Source organism: Sorex araneus, chromosome 6 (genome assembly GCF_027595985.1).
Source record: "Sorex araneus isolate mSorAra2 chromosome 6, mSorAra2.pri, whole genome shotgun sequence".
Taxonomy (NCBI): Eukaryota; Metazoa; Chordata; class Mammalia; order Eulipotyphla; family Soricidae; genus Sorex; species Sorex araneus.
In genome coordinates, this window is record NC_073307.1 from 93,200,423 (window position 1) to 93,212,223 (window position 11,801).

The following is an 11,801-nucleotide window of genomic DNA, read 5'->3' on the forward strand; positions in this document are numbered from 1 at the left end:
CCACCCCACCCTGCCACTGTGGCAAGGCATTCCCTTCTGTTTTCTCTCTCTAATTAGCTGTTGTGGTTTGCAATAAAGGTGTTGAGTGGCCGCTGTGCTCAGTCTCTAGCCCTCATTCAGCCCGCAACTCCCTTCCCCCACATGGCCTTCGACTACAATGTAGTTGGTGATCGCTTCTCTGAGTTGACCTTTCCCCGGAACGTGAGGCCAGCCTCGAAGCCATGGAGTCAACCTCCTGGTACTTATTTCTACAGTTCTTGGGTGTTAGTCTCCCACTCTGTTATTCTATATACCATAGATGAGTGCAATCTTTCTATGTCTGTCTCTCTCTTTCTGACTCATTTCACTCAGCATGAAACTTTTCATGCCCATCCACTTGACTACAAAATTCTTGACCTCCTTTTTTCTAACAGCTGCATAGTATTCCATTGTATAGATGTACCAAAGTTTCCTCAACCAGTCATCCGTTCTGGGGCATTCGGGTTTTTTCCAGATTCTGGCTATTGTAAACAGTGCTGCGATGAACATACATGTGCAGATGTTGTTTCGATTGTACTTTTTTGCCTCTCTGGGATATATTCCCAGCAGTGGTATTGCTGGGTCAAATGGGAATTCAATATCTAATTTTTTGAGAGTCGTCCAAATTGTTTTCCAGAAGGGCTGAACCAGTCGGCATTCCCACCAGCAGTGAAGAAGGGTCCCTTTCTCCCCACATCCTCTCCAACAGCGGTTGCTTTTGTTCTTTTGGATGTGTGCTAGTCTCTGTGGTGTGAGGTGGTATCTCATGGTTGTTTTGATCTGCATCTCTCTGATGATTAGTGATGTAGAGCACTTTTTCATGTGCCTTTTGGCCATTCGTATTTCTTCCTTGGTAAAGTTTCTGTTCAATTCTTTGCCCCATTTTTTGATGGGGTTGGATGTTTTCTTCTTGTAGAGCTCAACCAGTGCTTTATATACCATTGATATCAACCCCTTATCTGATGGGTATTGTGTAAATATCCTTTCCCATTCTGTGGATAGTCTTTGGATTCTGGTCACTGTATCTCTTGCGGTGCAGAAGCTTTTTAGTTTAATGTAGTCCCATTTGTTGATCTCTGTTTTTACTAGATTGCTTAGTTCCGTGTCACCTTTGAAGATACCTTTATCTTCAATATCGTGGAGGGTTTCGCCGACCTTGTCTTCAATGTACCTTATGGTTTGTGGTCTAATGTTGAGGTCTTTAATCCATTTTGATCTGACTTTTGTGCATGGTGTCAGGTCAAGGTCTAAACCCATTTTTTTGCATGTGGTTGTCCAGTTGTGCCAGCACCATTTGTTAAAGAGGCTTTCCTTGCTCCACTTCACATCTCTTGCTCCCTTATCAAAGATTAGATGGTCATACATTTGGGGTTGTGTGTAGGGATATTCCACCCTGTTCCATTGGTCTACGGCTCTGCCTTTGTTCCAGTACCATGCTGTTTTAATTGTTACTGCTTTGTAGTAAAGTTTGAGGTTGGGGAGGGTGATGCCTCCCATCATCTTTTTCCCAAGAATTGTTTTAGCTATCCTTGGACGTTTGTTATTCCATATGAATTTTAGGATTGCTTGATCCATTTCTTTGAAGAATGTCATGGGTATATTTATAGGGATCGCATTGAATCTGTATAATGCTTTAGGGAGTATTGCCATTTTGACAACATTGATTCTCCCTATCCACGAGCAGGGTATATGTTTCCATTTCCTCATGTCCTCTTTGATTTCATGGAGTAGCGTTATGTAGTTTTCTTTGTAAAGGTCTTTTACTTCCTTGGTTAAGCTGATTCCGAGGTACCTGATTTTCTGGGGCACGATTGTGAATGTGATTGCTTTTTTCATGTCCCTTTCCTCTGCCTCATTGTTTGTATATATGAAGGCCATGGATTTTTGGGTATTGATTTTGTAGCCTGCAACTTTACTGTATAAGTCTATTGTTTCTAAGAGTTTCTTAGTAGAGGTTTTAGGCTTCTCTAGATATAGTATCATGTCGTCTGCAAATAGTGAGAGTTTGATTTCTTCCCTTCCTATCTGGATGCCCTTAATCTCTTTTTCTTGTCTAATAGCTATCGCAAGTACTTCCAGTACTATATTGAAGAGGAGTGGTGAGAGTGGGCATCCTTGTCTTGTGCCTGATCTCAGAGGAAAGGCCCTTAGTTTTTCCCCGTTGAGGATAATGCTTGCCGTAGGCTTGTGATAAATGGCTTCGACTATCTTGAGGAAAGTTTCCTTAGGGAGGTTTTGACTTAAACTATGACCTAAGCCTACCCCCTGGAGACACTACAACTCTAGCAACTATAAAATTGGATACTCCTGACCCCAATATCACAGGAAGAGTCACCCAGAACGACCATCTGAGTCAGGATCTTGTCCCAGTCTACGTTTATCTGCATTTCAGCCACTGTAAAGGCCTTGGCAATTCTGTGGGCAGTGATCTGGACATGCTGAGAGGGGCCCGGCTGCTGCCATAGTGCCACCTAGAGGCCTCTAGAAGAATCAGCACCCAGGGATGGTGCACCTCATCCCTTCCTTGGTCCCTGGAGCTGAGGACTGGGCTTGGATTAGATACTGGACATTAGGGTGAGATGGCAGAACAGAGACCCCACTCTCTGCCTTTCTACTTATTATAGGGTGAATGGAATAGAGTAGGGGTTTGTGACATGGGAACCTTACAGACATCAGAGAGAATGGCAGAAACCCCCTCGTGCTATCAAGCAAAGTGCGGAGGCAGCTGGTGACAGTGTCATAAAGAGTGAAGAGGACAGCCTACACCCTGGCCATGGTGACCCGGCTGCACACATCATCCAGGGACGTTTCTATTGTCTCACAGGCTGGATGAAAATCAATGTGCGGCCTCAGGAAGGAGAGGAGCTAAGGAGGAGGACAGAAAGACAATTAAACTATCGTAATGCCTTTGTGCTGACAAGTGTTCTTTCTTTGTGTTTGATTCCTTAAGTAGGAATGTATTGGATTCCTTGTGTGTTTAGTGTTTGAGAGACTGGGCACATTTGCAGAGTTCAGAAAAAGATGAGGGATCCACGGAAAGAGGTGATCAACAGATTGAGATGACTAGTTTTTTAGAGAGGGTGAGATCAGGCGATGCTCAGGAGTTACTTCTGACTCTGCACTTAGAAAATACTGTTGGCAGAAATGAGTGAGAACATATAGGATGCCGGGATGGAATCCAGGTTGGTCTATGAAAGGCCAATGCCTTATCTGTTATACAATCGATCATTTATTCTTAAAGTACATGATTTTAAATCTGAACTTCCTCTGTTGAGTACCAGCCAGCTGACTAGTAAGCACCTCGAAGAGCAGCAGATGCCCCAAGCAGGAGAGGTGAGTGGTGGTGGATTGGGTTGTGGGTTTTCAGGTCAGGGAGATGAGGGGCGAGAGAGTCACAAAATGGGATCTCTGGGAAGATGCAAGGGACTCACCACATGGCAAACAAAGGACGTTGAGGTTCCTGTCCGCTGTCACAGAGGGCTGCAGCTGAGCCTGAAGTTCAAGCACTGAGATGGGGAGCATGGGAGCACCCCCACCACACCTGGACCGTGACCCTGGTCCCCTCTGTGCCACTGAGTTGTCTCTGATATACGCTTGGACCTGGTCAAGGCAAATTCACCTGCTGAAAGGACTTTCCTGATGGCATGGTATGGACAGGCTGCACTGGGTAGAACAGTGGGAGCAGAGGACGATCAGGGTGCTAGAGGGAGACCCTTCCTCAGCCTTAGGGACCCCCGCAAGAGACTTGGCAAATCCGATTGCACATGAAGATGATGAAGACAGAGAAGACATTGGTGAGGATTTCCCGGGTGTCTGGAGCCTCAGGGAGTAGGAGAAAGCTGCCTGGCCCAGTGTCTCTCCCGGACCAGTTCCAACACCGGGGTTCATTGGGATTTCAGGTAGCTTCACTTCCTGCGCGGAGATGCAGAGTGGGAGATACAGGACTCTGGGGTTACCGAAGATAGGGCGCTCAAGTGGTTCTGTAAAAACAGAACTCCCCTGCATGAAAGGAGGCAGAGAAGTAAGAAAGCAAAGAGCTAAAGGGGAATGAGGGCCCAGGCTCTAAAGGAAGGAAACTGAGAGGGAATGGGAGAGAAATCCTCTGAGAGGTTGCTGCCCACACCCCTCCCCAACACTCCTGACACTGTACCTGAACCTGGTGGGCAGCAGGTGACATTCTACTTCCTTTTCGACGGTCCCAAGATGTGATGAGTATGACAGTACGAACAACCAAAAACACTAATTTTGGATTCTTAGTATAAAATGATTCTAGTAATATTGGACGTACAGCATGTCAGATGGAGACTGGAGACCTAGTTCTGGATACGATGTGTTAATAAGGACAACTGTGAAACCTTCAAGGCAAAGGCAAATGCAACTTAGGGATGATATGGCGAGAATTGTACCTCTGCCATGCATAATTCCATCTCTGTAGGGTAGGAGGTTCATTACCAGTTCCCTTTAGTGGTATTTTTTTATGGGACCATAATCTGTCCAGTTATCCATAACTGAGTTTCTGGTGTACAATGTTCCAACACAAATCCCACTTCAGCTGTTCTCTTTCATTCACCAATTGCCACAGGTTCCCTCCCACCTCTTATGCTGCCCTCTGGTGGTCACATTTGAAAGCCATATTTGTCGACCTTTGAATCTCATGCTCACAGAATTGCTGGCTCTATAGTTTAGACACATACACACACTACACCTTGATGGCAGTAATGTGCTTAAACCCCTGGCCCTTACCCCTGTTACCATCCATCCATCTCTTCTTAAACCCCGATCCCAACCCCAGGATGTGTTCTTTACATTGATCGGCTCTATGCTCCTTGTTCTTTCCTACTTAATTCAAATCCTCCGTTCACTGGAAGCAGCAAGTTAATTAAACTTGGATCCGGAATGTGACTCCTGGATGCCAGAAATATTGGTGTTGAAGGGAAGAACTGCATCTTTCTGGTTTCCACATGGATAGTGCATCAAGGCTACATGTGGGGGGGAAATACTCAAACCTGGATCAAGACAATATGTGTTCAATAGAAGAAAGGATCATTTTCTGGGAAACAAACCAATTAATTCCCAGTACTCAGAGTGGACAGTTTTGATAGGAAGAGGCAGAATTTGGAGTCTGATCAATGAAACCTAAAGATTCACTGACACTCCAGGAAGACAAAGTTCAAGAGTTTTAACCATGGCATCAGCCCTCAGACTTTTATTGTCTTTTGGTCCTGATAACCTAGATTCATCCAGAACTGGATGCTGTGGACACATCTTCAGGGTGTTTGAAGAACCAGAGAGAATATTTTTGGTTCTGCGTGGGGATACTTTTCTTTGCCTGGATAAAGAGGTGTCATCATGCATTGTTTTCTGGGAGACAGCTAAGGTTTTGAGTGGAAAGTCCCTGGTGACAAGAAAATTGCACCAAGAGGGAGAGAGATGGCACAATTGTTATGAGAAAATTATGATCTGTACCTTTGGCTTTTTTCCCCTTGCTTTTTGGGTCACACAGGCGATGCTCAGAGCTTACTCCTGGCTTGACACTCAGGAATTATTCCTGACAGTGCTCAGGGGACCAGGTGGTTTCCAGGGTCAAAGGCAGGCAGGCCACGTGCAAGGCAAACATGCTACTTGCTGGATTATCATTCCTGTTTCTGATATGTTGGGTTTTAAGTTGATTTCCAACATGTGATCTTAGTGGTAATTTTGGTTTTTGGTGGTAAGTTTAAAAAGGTGCTCACCTTGTCTGCACTTGGGATGAACTTCCCTGTTCTAAGCGCAGGAAAGTATGATTCTAGAAAGCAGCTTGTAGCCATACTGATGAGAGGCCATGCTGTTGGTGCATCCCCAGTAGTCTGAGCAGAAAGCAAAGTAATGAGGACGTTGCAACAATGTCCCATAAAAAGGCTTTGAGACCATTGCTTGTTGCTGATGTTCTTAGACACCGTGGCTGTCTGGACTTAGCCCACTGGTGAAGAAAACCTCTTTGTTCTCCCACCACGGAAGACGTGGTGGTTTTTGACTAAGCAAATACCTGTTCTAACTGAATAAGTCTAGTACAGGAAAACGACCCTTCCCAGTGTCACTGCTCACTGAACGTCTCCATGTCTAAGACGAAATGTTCAAGGACGTAATCATTTTTTCAACCAGTCTTCCCCTTCCCCAGGGAGCTCAGTGCTTTGTAAAGAGTCTGAATCCAAGGGCCAGGTAGAGAGGATGTATCTACCCACTAACCTGGTCAATCCTTCATAAGTGTTCATCCCCGATCCTAATGAATTCACGGAAAATAATGTTGTTCGGAGATGACTTTGAAGAGACCTGAAGGCCACCCAGCTGCATGGTGGCATTCAGACAGTCCTGTGGAGCATGGCAACAGGCACCAGAGCTGATAAGATCTATCCCTGCATAGCAGATACAAGCACCAGCAATCTGGTGTTGAATCCCATCCCCCAAGAATTATCACCTAACTGTATTCCTAACTCCAACATCTAGCCGTTTCTGGGATTGGACTGGGGCAAAGAAGAGTTGGAAAGGTGATAGGTCAGTAATACTCAACTTTATGTGATTGGACCATCTTCTTAAGCCAAGACCCTCTGTATATTATGTGTATAGCTGTCAATAAAGTGAGCAGCCATCAGCTGTCTCGGGAGAGGTTTCTTTGCGCACCTGTCATCTTTTGTCCCATGTCTGCTCAGACCCAGTGCACAACGTGTCTGGATATGTTGGGGAAGAACAGTTCCCCAATAAAGTATCTGGCAGACTGAGTTCTGCTATAGACAATGTGTCCTGTGGGAGTTCCATGGCTTTACTTTATGGATCTGGAATGATAATGTTGTCCTGAAGATCCAAACTCTCATATTTACATGATAAAACACTTTCAAATCTTTTTTTTTCTGTTTCTCTTTCTTTGGGGGTCATAACCTGCAATGTTCAGTGCTAGAAGGCCATATTACACGCCGGAATTTGAACCAGAATCACAGCCACTGTCACCTGGTCTTTGCAGAATTTGGGGCTCACTTATTTTTTAATACCCATGTTTCTCTGTCCTTACAGTCTAGAGAGTAAGTACTTGGGAGAGTGCTGTGTCTCCCAAGGTAGAAAGAAAAAGAGATTCCATTTATTTGATTTATCTGACGTCTTAGCCTCTTTCCATGATTTCATCAAGTAGATATCATTAGGCTGAATGTCTCAATTCTCAAGAAATTTTCATTTACTGATACATAGTAGAAATCTGTGTTACGGGAGGACATCCTCACGTTTCTTCTGGATTTGTACACTAAGTAGCTAATATTATCAGAAACTCCGAAGATCTTTTGAGATAGAACCAACAGGGTTCAGCTACCACAATAATGAACTAAACAGTTTTTTAAATTAGGAATCACTGTGAGGTACAGTTACAGGCTTACAAACTTCGTGTTTGCATTTCAGTCATACAATGGTTGAGTACCCATCCCTCCACTGGTGCCCATTTTCCACCACCAATGGTCCCAACATCTTTCCCACCATCCCCAGTCCACCCCCTCCACCCACCCCACCTCTGTGGTGGGGCATTCCTTTTCTCCCTCTCTCCTTTTGGGTGTTGACATTATAGTTTTTAAAGTGAATAAAAATAGTTTTATTGAAAGAAATTTAGAGAAATGTGAGGGAGAGGGGGGCAAAAGAGAAAGGGAAGAGAGAGATATAGAAAGATTCATGCTCAAGAGAGAACAGGGGCTTTTCCAGAGTGGATAAGTCTCAACTTGCCCATTTGGAAGAGAAACATGGAGTGGAAGAACCAGCTGTGCTACTGGCAGTCCAATGGAACATAAAATTCAGACACGACCATCTACAGAGCATTGAGACAGGACCCCCCTGAAGAAACGAAACATTGACCTCAGGCTCTAGGTCTCCTCCCATGATATAACTTCTGGTTATTTGCATTTGGAGCTTCAGGTTATTTGTATTTGTTTCCACTTGAGGAAGTGATGATAGCCCTGCTGGTGTATATAGGAGAACTGAATCCACACCTGATGGAGGAGAATCACTGGTGTGTGTCTGAAAACAGTGAATGTTATGGGAAAAGTAGCGAAGGAACAGAGTGTCTAGAGTAAGAAAAACTCAAAGATTCTGGAACTCAGGTGTGTCCATAATATTGATTCTTTTCCCTCGTCCTTATATAAAATACTCTGAATATCAGATTCAAGATCTTCAGTCATCTGGGATTTTCACACGTTAAACAGAGACACCAAAATTCCCCGTGTTTGGTAATTTTAAGCCTTTTGCTGTAAGGTCCTCAGGGAAGAGCATAAGTCCTGAAATACAACCTACTGTGGTCTATGCCCTTCATGACCCCGAAGACTTTGGACCTTTGCCCTTTCTGAACTACCTGATTCCTTTCCAATGGAAGATCTGCTTTTGCTCATGTTAGGCTGAGTCCATGTCCATGGCTCTAACCCAACGAATCTCAGCTGGTATAACTATTCAATAAAATTGCACCTAAAGCAATTAAACACAATGGACTCAGATGCAAAGGGTTGTCAAGTTACCAAATGGCTCATTGCCTTTAACACTGAGTACAGGTGAAATTGAAAGAAAATGTAAATTATCTCAGAAATGCTGGACAATTGAATATGAGTTGAAACACAAGGTTTGGATGTCAGGCAAGTGACTAACCTTTACTTGACTGACTTTTTTTGTGCATGTTGGGACGGAATCAAGGTTTCTTACTTGCAAGGTTTGCACTTTAGCACTGAGTCATGTTCTTGACACTTTTTTAACAACTCTCTCTCTCTCTCTCTCTCTGGATACACCTAGAGATGCTCAGGTTTTATTCCTGGCACTGTGCCCAACAACTCTCCTTGCAGGGCTCCAAGCATCTTATGGGGTATTGGGATGAAACTCATGTTAGTCGCAGGCAAGGCAAGTTCCTTACCTGCTCTACTACCTCTCAGGCCCATCTGCCGACCTCTCTAGGAAGAAATGGAAGACCCATTTGAAAGTCATAGTAAAACACTGTTTATGGTGAAGAACTGAGAAGAGTCTACTGCCAGTGTAGAGCAAAGGTCCTATCAGGGACTAGAGGCTTTGTGAGTGACCCTGAGTTTCTTACAGTGCCTTGTCTTATTTTTCTACTCTTATCTTTATAACTAAATTAACATGTTTATGATGCTGTTGACATTTATGACGTGGTGTCTATGGTTACTGCATTCTCTGCATCCTCTCTGGTTCTTGTCCTGGACTCATGTCATGGGGACTGGTTTGGCATTTACGTACTGTCCACGTGGGTATAAGACCATGAGAGATGGCAATAGGGTGGTATTTTTTCTCTTGCATATGAATGAGGAATGAAGATATTCTTGTAAATTTGAGGCTAACTCCATCCCTAACCTGTCATAGACGAAGGAGATCATGTTCTTTGTTATCACCTCTTTTCTCCATTACTCATCCCCACATAAACCACCTAAGTGATGTAAGATCTGAGTGATCGTGCCTCCATTCTGGTTTTCAGGGGATCACAGCTCATGTGACCTACCCCAGGCAGCTTGTGTAAGTTGGGTTTTGGTGCTGAACGTTGTGGGAGTCCATCAAAGGCAGGAAGGAGACATTCCACAGAGTCTGTATCTTAAGGATCTGTTGGTCTAATTTGGGAAGGGCAGAGGGACAGGGCCAGTATCTCAATCATCAATATAAAGAGAAAAGCCTAGGATTTTGAGGGGGTTTTAGTAAAACACTGTGGTAGCTTTGGCCAAGGGTTTTGTTGGCCTCTTATTCTGTCTCCATTTCACGCAGATGCTCTCTTACTATCATAAACAAGATCTCGCTGTCAGTCAATTGAGTGTATGTCCCATCAATCTGGAGTGAAAGTAAGTCCATCAGTCAATTCCACCAAATTTTAACAATCCCCATGTTTATTGAACTAGCAGAAGCTTACAAGGTCAGAGAACTAGACAGAACTGAACTATAGTGATTGTTAGTGGGCTGAAGCTCTTTATGTTTAATTTTTGGAATACTTTTGGCAGTGCCAGGAATTGAAATCATTGCCACACACGTGCAGGCAAATGTCCTTCTCTGGAACCACTGTCCTGATCTCAGATGATTCTCTTCATTGCAAACCAAGAGATGATATGGCAAGTATCTTGACTTGTGTTGTTCTGGCTTCTTTTTCCTTTTTTCTCATAACTGCTGTTCCACAAAAGAATTTCACTGGAATCCTTTGCACTTTCTGTATATCCCCTAGCTACATGGATTTGACACAATTCCAGCAGTTCAACTGTCATCACAGTACCATCACTATTGCCACCACCATCACCACCATCATTGTCATTAAGACTAAGTGAACTAAATCCACATAGGACAAAGATAGGTTTCTGTAAGTAAGGCCAGGGAAGGAAAAATTGAATTCCATGAAGGGATCAATCATATTTTGGTGGACCATAATCCCAGGGAGGTCAACAGAGGAACCCTGTAACTTCTCTATTCCAAATAGGAACATCTCATCTTTCCCCCATTTACAAATCTTTAATATGTGGATCTGCCCAAAGACTTACCTACTTGTCTCTATCTTCATTCCTCTAACAGTTTTTTATCCCAAATCAATGGTTACTCCCCACTACACTTGCTGCCCCTCCTCTTCTCTGCTTTGTTCCTAGATCTCTTTTATGACCTTGTCTTTCTTCAGTAACCTCTTCCTTGTACTCAGCTCTAGAATAAGTCAACACACTTATCCCAATTCCACAAACTTTGCTTTGCCCTCTAATTCCCTGTGACAATGTACCCCACCTCTTAGTCCCACCCACCACCCTGCTCTCTGCACTCCTCTAAGGGAATCAGCACATCTCTAGCATCTCATAGACCTGTTTAACTTCCACGTACATATCTTGAATCTCCTGAGCCTGCTTCCTGACACACTCACCAGACTCTGGTTTGACCTGTTCTCGTAATCTCTTTGGGTCTTCCAAAACCCTGACCATTTTCTTCAGAATTGCTAAAGCTTTGTAGACCCCATCATGGACACTGCCTTCCTCGACCTTTGTTTGAACGGTGGATAGAAACCTTTGATGAGCCTTACTAAGTTGATTCTAACTGATTCTAATTCTATGGGCAACACATTTTGCTGCTCATCTTCCTTGATATCTCTAGTGCCTGTCAATGCCTTTACCTGTCTATATACATACACTACAAAAAGGATTGCTGACAGAACTACTACGGGCACATTTATGTCCATGGTACGTCGGGAAATTCTTTGGTGTTTAGTGGGCTTGGGTTCCCTTTGGACCTGGTCAGTCTCTTCTGCTACCACACGTAACTGGTTTAGGTACTCGTGAGTGGCAGTTTGAAAGGGAGGATAGAATTCAAAAAACCTCTTCCGACACTCCTCTTCTTTGTACATCTCTTCAAGTGCTGTGAGTCTTCCATTTGTCTTTGGACCTTCAGGAATTGCCATTGCTTTAAGTCTATGAGAAGAAGGCAGGTATTGACAGTCAATTAGATGATCCGCAAGTGAGCTGCACAATGTGTATCCTGGATAAACCTCAGAATTTTCACTATCACTCAAATGAAGAATATGACAGGAGCAATGTATTTCTTCCTAACATTAAGTATGTGTTACACACTGTCAATGATTTCCAGTATTAATTCATTGCAATATAAATATGTGAACATCATTTAAGATGCTCTCAAGTCAAGGGGTTTATTAAAGAACCAACACCCTCAAGGACAAGTTAACACCTTCAGCATAGCAGGTATTTATAGAGTAGCAACCCTCTATTGATAAGAAAGAGGATGGACACGGGAGCACCTTCATTCAGAGGATT